Here is a 15,428-nt window from a genome sequence, read left to right on the forward strand (position 1 = left end):
TTTCATTTACTTAACGGCTGTCAAGATGTGTGATTTTCTGTGAAAAAAAACATGAGGTTATGAAATGTTTCACACTGTTTTGAGATCTCCCGAACACTTTAGAGCAAAAATCTGTACAAGTGACTAATCACAACAGGGACAGATATAGTATAAAGCCTGGATCTATTCACGGACAAAGTCAGCGGGTGCCAGCTGCAGAACTGACGTAGGTGAAGTCCAGATATCAAGCCAGCACAGGCCTTTATAATGGTGCTAGATTTATAGGTGTGGCCGTTCATGCTTTATATTTAATTACAGATTTTTGCAAAGATACCATGTTAAGCGAAATGTAATACAACAGGGTTAGACCCAGACATAGCAGCACATGAAGCCCTACTTTTTAATTTTACTATATAAGGTTTCATTAAAAAAAAAAAAAAAAAGAAGTCTGGCTTGTTTCCTCTGCAGAGCTGCAGAGGTGAAACTAGGCATTGTCTCCATTTTCACAGTTTTTTGATGGGTGCATCATTGGTATTCATCCATGAGGACAGTATTAGAGGCACGTCTTCTCACATGATTTAAATAAGGTAAAACAAATAACAACACACAACTCTCACAGCTGGGAAATTCCACGCAGGGATAATTGACGTTGCATTACTGAAGTTGTTCAGACTGACATGCAGCATTAAAGTCACAGCACAGATAAAGATAAATGTGCACCGAAGCGTTACCAGCTTGTGCTAACAAACCATAATCTTTAGAGGATAATTTTTGCTGAATGAGGAATATTTATTTTATTTTTTCTATAAAGCTGGATCTTCCAGAAACACACGTAGGCTTGTAGTTTGGCTTCAAAACAGAATGCCGAGCTCGTGCAGGTGCTTGTCCACTGTCACTATGTTGTTTCCTTATTAAAAGGAGCTTTCTGTACATCAAATTGCATCTTCCTTGAACATTTTTTTTGTTGAACTAACAAAACTTAATTGAAAAAATAACAAAGACAAAATCATATCTTAATATTTTGCTATATATATCTATACATTTTGTGCTACTATTGTGATAACAATAAAAATGACACAAATAACTATTTAGTATTTGTTTTTTAGGGTAACTGCTTGCAGCAACCATAGCCAAACAAACAAATACTGCTCTTGAAAACACCAATCATATAAAGTGTGATTTGTGCCACTAAAATGCACAGTACCTGCATTTAGTCATTTTTAAATTTGTTTATGTTTATTCATATTTATCTTCTTTTTTTTTTAACCCATTATTATATGGAATTTGAAATGACGAAGATAAATCAAAATTCTTCTCATGGTAAATAATTTATCACAAGAAATTATAAACGACATAATAAACGCCCAATGGGGGAAAATGGCAAAAAACTGTATTAACAATTACGTCATATTATTAAGACTTTTCGTTCTCTGACATTACACAGTGTTCTCACAATTCTCCTTGTGCTTTAGCATCTACTAAAGATGTGCATCAGGTTTAGAGATCTATAGCAGTTAGAGTCCATGAGGCACCTAATAATAAAAGGAATGAATGCTAATGGCAGGAATTGTAGAATTAATTAAACATTTCATATGCTGTTAGTTATATATTCAAAAGTAAAATGAAAATGCTTTTAAATTAGTATCTAAACCATAGATCAAAATCTGGCTATAAGACTCTGATTGGTGCATCTCTAATTTACGTACAAATTAAAACTAAGACACTTGATAAAATACAGGCTCTATGTCCAGCATGCATTTGGGGAGATGTCTAGCTCAAAGTCATCAGCAAAGCCTTACAACAAGACAAAGGTTATCACATTTTTAAAAAAAAAAGAAGCACTATTTAATTTTCAAACAATGACAAAGCAAAACCTTGTACACTTCAGGATGGCCAGGAAAGAAAAAGAGAAGTCCACTCCAGTTTGGGCACATATCATAGATCAGACTATTTATGGGCCAACCTGTAGAGACCAGGGGCTAAAGGCTTGGCCACATGTTTTACCGCTCTGTTTGAATAATCAGGTAGAAGTAAAACAAACAGTTACAGAAGGGATGTTTAGCAAAGAGCTCAGGATCCAGCCCAGGCTAATAAGTGTTCATTAGTTTTAATAGCTCAGCTCCTGGAGCAAATGAAATGAAGACCAGGAGACCATATCCAGCTAATGTAAATAAACCAGAAATCTCCTCTACTGTCTGTCTTGACAAATCTCACTCACTTTCTCAAACAGCTTGCAGGAACAAGACAATTAAGCTGCCACTGACTGAAAAGAACAACTTGTGCTCTGGTGTAATTATAAAAACAAAACATGTTTGGGCACATTGTGCATCTCAGTAAGACGGAGGATAAAGTGGCATGACAATACATTTAAAAATATATTTATTTAATAATAACATACAGAAATATGCTGTGGCTTGCATTCATAAACTTGATATTACTAATTGCAAAGAGAAAGAACGATAATGCATGGCTTGCAATTGTTTTACTAATTCAAATAAGAAAATATGATATTGTGGTGGCAGCATCGTGTTCCCAGTCAAAGTCTGGAACTAAATCCTAATCTGTAGGAAGAACTGCATACTTATTTTCATACTTATCCAGTCTGACTGAACTGAAGCTATCCTACAAAGACAAATGAGCAAGATATTTTACAAGATATTGACACATGAGGGCTGAATGCAAATTTACATCACACTTTTAAAAATACAGATATTACAAAATCATGTATTACTTTCCTTCCACCTTAGAACAGTCATTGATTTGTGTTATTCTACCATGTTAGACCTCAAGAAAATAGAGAAAATAGCGATGTTCTAAAACAATAAAATGTGTGGAATGTAGGTCAAGGATTGTTTAATCCTCAATAAAACGTCTGAAAAATATATCTCCCAAATCATAGAGTGTGTGTCTTAAGCCCGTGTCAGTTTATTAAGCAAACCATAGCTGCACATCTTGATTCCACCTGAACTCAAGCAGAAGGTGGTGAGGCAGGCTCAGTGGTCCAGATGGCCCCCTTTCCTAGCACAGGCCTGAACATAAACATGGCTTGGGTCTGGTTGAGGAGGGAAAGACCCTGTTTATTTATGAACATGTCTGGGTCTGGGACACAATTATAGAAAGATAGATAGAAGAGATGAAGGACAAAAGGAAAACGGGAGAGGAGCAGTTCATCCAAACCACTGGATGAACTGGTGTGGTCATACCATGCAATATAGTCCACCTACAGGAGCAGGATACTAGTCAGAGACTAGATGAGGTTAAAAGTACACATTCCTACATACTGTTCTTTCTTATCTAGAGATTTAGTCCAACGTACAAACTATAAAGGGTTCTCAGACTGCAATGGCAAAACTAACGAGGCGTGTATTTGAAGAACTAATTGAACTCTCGATGACGTCAAATGTCCAACAAACAAGCGTCCGTGCAGCCAGAAGCACTGGGTGCAAACGTAGAGCGAGGGTGTGAGACGGGGAATTCAAAGAATCTTCCTGTGTACTTACCGGTTAAAACCAAGCCCAGTAGAGGATTATGAAAGTATGGCAAAGCAAAGTTTCTTTTCATCTTTGCTGCACTCTCCTCAACTCTATCAGTCGAATCAAGGCTTTTACAATATGGCTTTACAGTTTAATAGCTTGGCTACAGAAACCCAGACATCGTAAGGTGTTTTTATGGTTCTTGTTGATTCTTTATGACCTGGGCAAACATGATTGCCTCACTGTACAGCTTAGGTGTAAGCAGTTTACGAAAAAAAAAAAAAACATTTATGGTTTTGTTACTACTGGCAGTTCAACACTAAAGCCTATGTTGGACCAGTGCAAACTTTATTAGAAGAGTAAATCTGAGTCCAATGATAAATTAATCCATCGAACATAAAGAGTAAATAGCATGTAGCCTCTAAATGGCAGTGTGACCATTATCCTTCTACCTCAGTATGAAGTGTATGTGCTCGCCTCCCCTCAGCATCATTGCAACATTGCACAGGGCAATAAAACTAGGGTTAGGCGATTAGCACGGTGGCCTGACACAGCATGCACTCACTCGCACACTGAAATAGAAACATTACACAATTGCGGCATATATCCAACTAGCTTTGGCTAATTAGGACCACGCTGCTTTCCTAATGAACGTTGATACCAGAGTGCTGACCCTGCTAAACAGCAGTAGTATAGGAGGAAGATGTGGAGGTGAATTCCGGCTTGGAAACAGAGGTGGGTCAGTATGACATTCCCATAGTTCTGAGTAAAATTATCATGTTTTCTCCCAATTTGCCAACTGCGGTTTTAAAGTAGCAGTACCTCATTAACTATCCTCTAGTTTCCACGCTATGATGTTTAATGTTGTGTTGCAACTGGAAATATTTCTAAACTGCCAGACTTGTTTTTCTTGCCAGAGAGGGAAAAGTGTAGTCACCTTTTTTCACCTGACCTGGGAGCAAGACGTATCTGAGGGGTGTGAAACTGACACAAAGCAGTGAATAATTATTGGAAGATGAGAAGGTTTTGCACAAAAAAAAAGAAGAATGTGGTATGCATTTGCATTCAGTCACCCTGTGTCAATAATGTGGAACCAAATTGTGCAGCAATTATACCTGCAGGTCTTTAGGGGTATGTCTCTATGACCTTTGCACATATGTTTTTCTTTGTTGTTGTTGTTTGTTTTTTTTAAAGAGCAAACTGGGTGAAATTGGGTGGAGACCATCTGTAAAAAAAACAACTATGTTTTTGTCTTTAGGTTCTCAAGTGGATTTGGTCTTTAACTTTGACTGGGCCATCAAACATAAATGTTTGACTGAGAAGGTACTACATAAATTCAGACCATTAACCAAGTACCATAAATTACCTTTGCTCTCAAGTAGATCATGTAACATGTCAAATCATAATCATCATGATTAGATGCAATGTTTAGTAAATGAGACATTTAAAGTATGCATCAAATTCTGCATGGCAGTAATATGCCTTATTTGCACATAGGCAAATGGTTCAATTTAGTCTTGCGGATTTAAGACCCGGATGATAATGATCTCAGTACAGTAACTGGAACATTTTGAAACCCTGGTAACTGACCGATGAGAGATGCAAACAATTTTGCTGTAAACTAAAGATTTAATCCGTTATGATGAATTAAATATTTTGAAATATTGATCACAAAAAGGAGTTTGTCCTAAGACAGGATTTTAAAAAATAATCTTATTTGCTTTAAAAAAGACCAGAGAAGAAGTTAATACCTCTCAATCAATACCATGTGGGGCTTTATTGGTGCGCTGCTACCATTCCTATTGCGTTGGCGGGCATAAAGGACACAGAAACTCAGGGGGCGACGGACTGGCCATCGCTCTCACATCATTAAAGTTGATAAGCTGGCAGCTGGCTTGAGGAAAACTTACCATCTGTAGCCACCGGGTCCCCGACCACCTAACTCACATTTTCCAAAAACATTTTCAGTACAATCCACCTTCTGGCTCTCCTCCCTGGTTTCAACCAGACCCGGCCTTCCAGAGCTGAGGGCCTGAAGTCTGTTGTGTGGCGCCACAGTTCTGGGAGGGCTGGAAAAGTCAAGTCTCACCTGAGTGACTTTAGCCTGGTCAAGGCCACCTGGATTAGACTCCAACCTTTTAGTAGTAGCTTGCAATCAAAAATACTCCATTTATTTCTTCATTTGACATGCATGAAATCGTGCAAAGTGTCTCCCTTCCTGGTTTACTGTCTACACATTGTGCTGCATAAGCTTTGAAATTGCAGCCTGTATAGAGGAGCATAGCAATGTGCATGTGTGCTTGAGTGAGAGAAGAATAAGACAGATGTCTGAAAGAGGCTAGGCTTGCATAGTTTACACTGAAGGAAAGCTGCCTTTTTAAACCATTGGAGGAACACACACAAACACATGCCCACCTGACTCAAACCCCGTCTCCTTTCACCACACTGAAACGCCCCATGCATGTACTATTGTTAAACTTGCTCCTTTATGACTAAACATGTGTCCACTGAAACAACACAAAAGATCAGGTTCCGTTTCTACAGCTGCTAATACACCTACACACGTGAACCACATTTAGCCCTGCTGCTGATTGAGAACAATTAAGGCTGAAGGGAAGCAGCAGATGGAAAAGACATAGATTTTCATTTTGCAGAGGTGGCTCCTAGTTTCTAATTGCCTCTTTTAAAGTGGAGGCGACCCCGGTGGAAAGATGAAAAAGTGCACTGCTTACTGTAGGAAAAGCCTGTAAAGGAGCGGCTGCCGCTAACAACACCCCGTTAACATTGACTGCAGGGAGCAAAGACGCGGAGCGATAATAAATGCTTGGGGAGAAAGGCTCGCCATGTGACGCTTTATTGCACAGCTGCAAAATGCGGGTAATGCAAGAGCCACCATTCTGAGGTTCAAAATATAAAACATGCAACTAATGAACAAATGTTTTCCTAAAGCGTTGCCCACCTACAAAGTTCAGAGTAACAGAAAAGTCCAGCATCAATGATTAACTCAAACAGTAGACAGAGGTCTACCCGAGCCAATGACTCGACAGAAACGGACATAAAAATACATTGCAGACTTCCTCCTCAGTATCTCTAATGCAGCTCCACCTTAAAACCTGCCTCCACAGATTGTCTGCAGCAAACAGCTTGGGGGGGAAAAACAAAGATCTCCTGGAGTTGTGACAGTACCCGCCTGTCTGCTCAGAACAGGCCCAGTCAGGTTGTCAGCTCCACTAATCTGCAGTAGCTGTTATCAAAAGCTGATGAAGGATTTCAGCGATCATTTATTAAGAAAATAGAAATTCTTCAGACAGCAAACATTATTTAGAAATAAACTCTCAAGTTTCACTATGGGTCAAAAGGAAACAAAAGAATAATTAGACTAGTGGTAGTTAACAGTGACATTGATAAGCAGTGTGTTGGAATTCCACCTTTGCTTTAGCAAAACAGGTCCTGGATAGCATACATACGAAGAACTTAGTGCCAATTCAAGCAAGACTGAGGCTCTGTGTAAATCCCTCCTGCTCTCAATGTATAATATAAAACATGGATATTACAAAATGAGAGGTCGCTTCACAAATGAAAACTAAGGTTTAGAAAATTCTATGAGCAATATAAAATAAGTTTGCTTAAGTTTGACTTATAGTGTATAATGTTCTTTCTTCTTTTGTTTTTGCAAAAGAAAGGAAAAGTTTCATGAATGTCAAATTATGTTGTAAAACAAAGAAAGAAGAAGAATCCAGTTCAGATTTGACCAACATGTTTATTTTAGATTTAAAACTAGAGCTGATTCAGATTCCTTAAAAAAAACCCTGTGAATTAGCCCTTTACTTCAATAACTTTGGTATCATTCAATGTCTACTTACAGTGTACACACTGTGTACAATAAAGGTGTTGCAAACCCTAATAAGCAATGGAAAACATATACAGGGCACTACTGATAACTTTGTTTTTACTATCTCATCGCACAATAGCTTCCTGGGAGTGAGCCATATCACCAATACTGAAAAAACACCAATGAAAGAAGCAACCTCCTATTAAAAAAAGGGAATGTATGTCTTCCCTGCAGGACTTTTCCAGTGTGCCTGTATGCGAGTCCACTTAATATACAATGAAACACATTAATCCAAGATGAGCTAAAGTTTTCTAGGGTTTTCAGGTAACATGTCGACAGGATTTTTTTTATCTTTTTTTTCTCTACAAAACAATACAGACTCTTGTTTTGAAAGGGTACTACATTGGACCAAATTTACAAATGTATTGAATATGACTATAACCGAGGTTCAAAAGAATCAGATACAATGCAAAATGTTTGGCTTCAAAATGAGTTGATACTAATTAAAAATAAGAAAGAACCTTCTTGACCTGTACTTGTATCCAAAACCAGCACAAACACTTTTATAGATGGCCACTGTGGGAACAGAGAGATATCACCTGATCTGGCTTTGTGTTGTCATCCAATCACAGTCTGCCACACCTGCTCTTTAACCAAGTCACCAGTATCTGTTACCTTCATTCATAACAAGATTTACAGAGGTGGAGTAAAGGTAGCTTAATTACATTACAATATTTCTACAACCGAGACTGGTTGATGAATGTTGTAGCCACATTTTGTGGTCCTGTTGATTGTAACTGATTTTCATATTTTCAAAGCTACAAGTTTGAAGCTCCTATCCTCACTTACTTTGTGCAACTGTCATAAAAAGTTGAAGTCTGCACTGTTCATTCAATAACTTTTCTTGCAAGGCTGGAAAAGCGGGTCAAAACAGCAAGATGTACAGGGTGAACAGTTGGATTTATTGAGGGCAACTCTGGTTTTATCAGCGTCGGTACACACAGAGGCACTTTAACACTTTGATCTTCAAAGGGAGATGAGCTGGAATGAGGGGCAATAAGAAGATAATAATGCCAATCTACATCCATTACTCCATAGATCACAGAGTGACCGTAGAGTGAAAACTAGGTTAATCTTAAAGCAGGAAAGCCATTTTCCCTGTAACCACATTGCCATCTAGTGGTACTAAATGTTAACTTTTGATCATGCACTCTTGAATCAGTTCAGGCACGTTTTAAGTGTAATCAAACATTAATTATTTTTTTTAGCTGCAGTCAAGCCTTTTTCCCTGTAACCACATTGCCATCTAGTGGTACTAAATGTTAACTTTTGATCATGTATTCTTGAATCAGTTCAGGCACCTTGTAAGTGTAATCAAACATTATTATTATTTTTTTTTATTTGCAGTCAAGCATGGGGGTAATGTCAGCAAAAGACATTGATGCACAGCAGTTATCTGTGTGTCTATCAATACTAATGGGATAAAAGTTAAATTGAAGAAGAAAGATGAATGAATGAATGAATGAATGAATGAATGAATGAATGAATGAAGGAATGAATGTAAAACTAACATATATCAGAATTTTATGTTTAGATATAACAAACATGTTGCTAAATAACATTAAATAGCATTTCAAACTGGTTGCTGTAATTCAGTTTAGATCCTAAAACAGGCAAGACTATGTGTACATTCTTATAAAGGCCTTCAAATTGAGGATCCAAACCGCAATATTATAATCCTTGAGGTAAGCAGTACACAAGTAATTAGTTCTTAGGTAAATTGATATACACTTTTAAAGAACAGGTTCCAAAAGTTTAGGAAAAACTATTTTTATCTGAAGGATTTTGTAAACAAGTATTACTATTAGCTCTTAGGCCTAAAGATGTAGCCATGGACATCAATAACAAAATCAAGAGGTGTAAAAATGAGCTGCAACCATTGGGGATTGGAAATTTTCTTACAGCTTGATTAGAATCAGCTTTCTGTTAAAGAGGTCATTCGTGTTTCAATTTGTCTAACCCATTACGTCTTACACTTTGTTGAACAAAAATGTAAAACAGTGTTTGTTACATTCTTTCTGATCTTCAACCTGGCAGGGACTGTAGCCATATGTGCCTCAGCTACAAAATAAAATGAAGCACACTTGTTAAAATAAGTGCATTTTCCCTTTTATGTTAGCGACTAAAACATTGTCCGCAACTAAAAATGAATTTTGCTGCAAATGTAAACAGAAGTTGTGAAAAAAGTTGAAATACAATTTTCTCTTTCAAGGTTTTCTCCTGATATTATAAGGAAAAATGCTTTTCATGGTTGTGATTGCTACCAATTTTATGTAGAAAAATAACCAAATTGTGACATCTAGTGGTACAAGAAAATGATATTCCACTTTCAAACATCCCTGCGAAAACATACAGTAGTGCATAAAGAGGTGCTGTTGGTCCTGTTCTAAGAGATATGGCCATTTAAGTAAATGCCCCAAAATAAATGCTTTGACATTAGTTTCAGTAAAGTTTCATATATTTGTAATTATTTTGGACTGCACTAACTATGTTTGTCATAACATTTATTTTCCTACTTGTGTCAGGTTTGCTGGAAAACCAAAGTCTGAACTTTCAACCTTGAATTAGGGACTTACTTTACCAAAGTATCAGTAAGTAACCTTTATTATTAATTAATTTGCTACTTTACGCACAGTTTAGAGCAGCAGTCATTAAGATTTAGTTGGTCTGATGACATGTTCTGCTTTCAGGAACATAAGGAGATTCATCTATAAACATCTAAAAGCTGAACTGAAATGAAAAATAATGTGATAAGACAAGTTTATGTTTATAAACAAGTTTAGGACATGCTGATATTTATTCAATGTAAATGTTGAAATATGGATTTAAAGTCTGGTTATATTCAATAAATTAGAATATGTGTTATGATTTGACTCATTTGTCATATTTAAAGTACCTTTACAAGTCTGTAAAGTATTTCAATTAGTGAACCAAATTAATTGAATAAAAGAACTTTTCAATATTCTAATTTATTGAATATGACTGTGTAGTAATAAAAATAATTCATGGCCTGAATTTATTTCTACTTGTCTTATATACAAAAAAAGCGTTTAACATCAAAAGAACAAGGATTTTTAACAACTAAATTTTTACTGTTGAAAAAAAAAAAAAGTTTTACATTATATTCTTCAAAAGTTTTAGATTATTGCCATGGGTACTAAAGTGGCCAAAATGGGGATTGCAGAGAAGTGAACTCCCACTTTAGTGTAAAATGTTGCGTACAATGTCCACAAGGGGGCAGCAGAGTTCAAGAAATGCGTGTCTAATCTGAATTAGTGCCACTATTTCTTTTTTTCATTTTTTTTTTCATTATAGGGCCCAGAAGAAGTCAGTTCTGGAAAACACACTAATTGCAACTTTTCAGATATAGCTTCTTATAAACTAAAAGTTTACTAAATAATCTCAGAATAAAGTCTAAATTCCCCAGTATTTTCACTGAAAGAAGTGCTTCCAGTCCCACTTGTAATGGGCATTTTGAAAGTAAGGTAATACTTTACAGAAGGTGCAAAGAGAAACTCAGAAAGGTCTGCAAATATGTCACAAATGTTCTGATTATTATTATTTATTTATTCTTTTTAAGACAAAGATTTTTGTTTCATTTCCTGAGAAGAAACATGATTACGTGGTCCACATGAGGATAGCTCATTTGTTTCATTAAAAATGAAGTGAGGTTGTCATTGTTAACCTTGCTCAGCAGAGAAAAGGCCATTTATGACCACAGATGCACTGGAATGTGACAGCTGTGAGTAAGGAACACACAATTAATATTTATTTTTTCCCCTTTAAGACAGAGATACAAGGCAAAGTCACTTTGGGAGAAAAGTCTGGAATTTAAAGCTTTTCAAATGCGTAGATAATTCCACCAGGTCTTTGTTTTTTTTTTTTTTTTCTTTCATGCAAGGTAAATGAAGGGCATTATTACTGTTTGAATGCATCATTCCTTTTTTGCACATCCATAATGTCATGACAGTTAGTCGGGGTGGTGAGTGGAGTGCAGATAATCTGAGCCTGACTCTGAATGGAGTGATATTTTCCCATCAGTACAGACACAGATGCCGCTGTGCTGGGCTACATAACTTTGCTCTACAGTTTGTACACTTGCGCTTGGTCGGGTCAAGGGCAAAGAAGTAACGCAGCATGAGGCCTTCACAACATATATTGTTTAAATGTTACTTAGATGCAGTACCCATAGAAATCCCTCTATACCATGCTAAGTGAAGCACAGGTCTTCTCAAACCAGCATAATTCCTCTCAATCCCAATATAAACACATTCTCCTTATTTAATTCCATTTTCCAAGCAGGTATACTTAAATATAAATGTGTTTCTCTTCAGCATCCACTGTCCTCCTGTTTCTCTACCTTCATTTATAGTCTTTGCTTCACTAAAATAAAGGCACCCCTCACTAATAAGTGTCACTACAGAGGGAGCAACTGCTGTGGGCCTGTATAGAGGGAAACAAAGAAGCATGCTGACAACTATGGCAAAGATCCAGAGAAAAACAGAAAAATAGCTAATTAGTCTAAAAGATGATCTGGTCATGGCATCAGAGGAGGCTAAAGCTGTGGGTGGTATCTGTGACAAAGAAGTTAATGAGAGGAATCTTGACACTCCAATTGAAGGATATAAAAAATTTTTTTAAAAACAGGTGAAAACTTTGTTTCACAACACAGTGCATCTATGCTCTAAACTTTAATATTTCATGCACTTGGACAAGAATGAGATATGCAAACAACATAAGAGCCCATCTCAAAAGTTAAGGGAAGGAAAAATCCTCAGTGGAGCACATGGGGAATAAAACACCCTCACTCCAAGCTTTTTCAAAACCTCTCCACTTCTCTCTTTCACACGCACATAAACAAATAGGCACAAACACATACACCTCGAAACAAAGGTGCCATTTTGCTCAGGAAGGGTCAGCAGTTCTCTTCATCAGACAGGGGCTTGTTCTTGGTCCGAGGCTGCTGCCCAATCTCAGGCCACCCTCCCCTGGCTCCACAGACCCCCCAACTAAGCCCCCACCACCACCACCCCTGAGACAAGCTCCCCATTGTTCCTCCACGGCTAATAAATGACAGTTCTCCTGTTTAGACAAACTTTAGAGCTGATTCTAAACACACTTGAGCGGAGCTTAAATAGTGTTCAACAGGCAAAGGTATACAAGAGATATTTCAAATGGAGGTTTATAACCTCCCATTCAACTATACTGCAAGAAAGATTTATACTGCGATACATGTTTCTGCCCATTCATAACATGATGTAATAATTTATTTTTGCGATGAAAAAAATAAGCATATGTTGCTCAGTAAAGGTTACAAAATACTCATTCAAAGCTCAGGTACTGTATTTGCACCAATGAGCTCCATCAAAGTCAGGAAACCAGACATAAATAGAAATCACTATTCAACCTAAGCTCATAAACACACCATTAACACAAGCAACCACAGCAACTCTATCTGTTTGCCTAAAGCACTATGCAAGGGGGGCTATTTTGCTCTCTTTTAGCATGTATCAGCATGCCCAGAAGGTGTGCTTATGCACATGTGCCTTACTTGGGCCACTTGAATTGACCAAGTTTACTACAAAGTTTCATTTTCAAATACATTGACCATGGAATTATAAACACCTAAGGTTCAGTTAAATTCATTGATCTATCAAACATTGTTTTCAGCAAAGTGAAATTGTTGAAATCAGGAGTGGAACCTCATAAGATAACTGCAAAATCCATCCATTCTATTCAAATACGAGACAATAGTTTCAACAGCAGAAGTACAACTAATGAGAAATTTCCGCTAAACTGGTTAGCAAAATAAAACCAGGGCAGCTATGTCCAGCTCTGTGCATGTTTTTCTGCTGCGGTTCACCACAAGTATATCATATGACAGTGCAGCCGGCACACACACAGCAAAGAGAAAGTGAATTTCTGAGTAATAACTCATGACTATAGAGTCAAACGTAAAGATAAATCTACAAATGTACATATTTTTCCAATAACTGATGTCCATTTTTGGGCGAGATGAGCCTTGTACAGATGCTGTGCGAGTAGAGGTCACACCAACAGACATGCTCCCGCTCTGGTGGTTAAATGACAAAAGGAGGAGGAGGAAGAGAAGGCCGGAGTTGTGAGAAGAAGCGTAAGAAAAAAAACAAAAAACTCCTATGTTTAGTCAAGGCTTGCTCACTGACACAAAGTCTGTCTTTGTCTGCCTCCCAGGGTGCCAGATAAAGGAATTCTTGTGTGTCGGGGGGCTCTGACCGAGTTTATTTGACACTTCAGTCTCCTTTGAGCAACAAGTGTCCCTCCGTCAATGCCGGCCATGAGAGTCACTTGGCATTAGACAGAGGGTCCCTCTTCAGCAGAGAAAGGGGGTCTTGTGTAGAGACGATTTTTAATAAAAAGGCAGGGTGATAACTTCCTTTAGTCTCTATGCATGCATACAGTAGAACTTTTTTTTTTTTAAGTTTTAACAAAGGGAGCAATTTTTTGTTTGTTTTGTATTGCAGATGAGGTGTATGAGAAGATAAAGCACACCTGCATTGTCAGGTAGAGGGAGCCATTGTTAATGAAAGGCACTTCACAGCACAGGATGATCCTGACACAACCAGGTTACTGTCACCTGAGTGAAGTCACTGTAGTCTAGGTGAAAGCTTATAATGACAAACATTGTACATACATATTTTTGTTCTAGGTAGTCTTAAACAACCTATAACAGGTCTGGGCTGGGATGTTAAACAGGTCCATGGCTACTTTACCTAAATGTCTGAATTTTAAACAATGGGTTTACAGTGACACTGAACGTGCCAACCTGTTGTATAATATAATTAGAGGAAGTGTGATTAGATATCCACACCCAATATTTCAAACAGAGCAGCCTCTATGCTCTATTCCCAGAACAAGTACAGATTATTTTTACATACACAATAAAATGAAATTTTGGAAGGTGTCAAATTAAATAGCAATTTAAATAATTTTATATTCAAACAGACATAGAAGTTCATAAATGAGATATTGAATATTGCATACATTCTAACAAAATTACCTGGTCTGCTTTGGTAACAAAACCAAAATCTTTTAATTTGAATTTAGAAAAATGTAGGGTAAGTTACACTTTTGCCATTTTCATATGTCATATGGAGTGTCCAGCAGACTACAGTAAAGCTGATTTGATTAAATTATTTAACGAATGGGTGAAAACATTAATTTACAAGAATACTTCCTGTGTTGAAGCAAGAATTTAGGTTTGCATCCTGCTTTAGCTGCATTAGCTGCGTTAGCTGCGTTAGCTACTTTAGCTACGTCAACTACTTTAGGGACACAGCTAAAGCTATAGTAAAACTTGCTAGCAAGGCAGTCATTGGCAACAAAGCAACACATCTTTAGCTGTGGTTGTCACATAAAATTCTTAAATATCATATTGTTACATTTAATTTTTTTTTATCCATAAGTTGTTGCATTGTGTAGAGGTAGAATAGTCACCTCTTATCTCTCTCCTTTCACCTCTTAGTGAAAATATTGATGGTAAAGTCAAGGCACCAGCAAATCTTATCAGTCATTGAAAATGTTTTCATATATTAGGAAACCATATATTCATATATTATGGTAAGTAAAACCAATGACCAAAATGATCCTAAAAATTAAGAATTGGTTAAATTTTTCCTGATTTATGTCTTTTTGCTGTTGGACTTGCATTGTTTACACTGAAACCGATTAAAATTCACCCAAATAAAATGTATTGGGTGAATTGAATTATTGATTAAAAATTTTGTTTTAATAGCTTAATCATCATCATAAATTATTGTTTTTATTTTTGTATTATTATTATTATTATTATTATTATTATTATTATTATGTCAAGCTTTTAAACTACCACTCAGCAAAAACAACTATTAAGAGTCACATAACAGAATTTGACTTTACGGTGCAATTTGGTACGAGAAATTGGCCAAAAGGGTGTGTTAGGAAGATAACGATGGGACCTTTGACCAAAACAGACACTCTGGACATAACAGATTATTCCAAATATACATCTAATGGAGAAGCTGAACAATTATCCACCAAATAAGCTTCAGAAAAGAAAAAAAAAA

At 36.8% G+C, this 15,428-nt stretch overlaps 1 long non-coding RNA gene across 1 annotated transcript in view; it reads right to left on the bottom strand.

Moving 5' to 3' along the window:
* The window catches only part of LOC114160009 (uncharacterized), a 59,008-nt gene that overhangs the window by 37,586 nt on the left and 5,994 nt on the right, over positions 1-15,428 (bottom strand). The window lies entirely within an intron of this gene.

The sequence above is a fragment of the Xiphophorus couchianus genome, chromosome 16, assembly GCF_001444195.1.
Source record: "Xiphophorus couchianus chromosome 16, X_couchianus-1.0, whole genome shotgun sequence".
Lineage (NCBI taxonomy): Eukaryota > Metazoa > Chordata > Actinopteri > Cyprinodontiformes > Poeciliidae > Xiphophorus > Xiphophorus couchianus.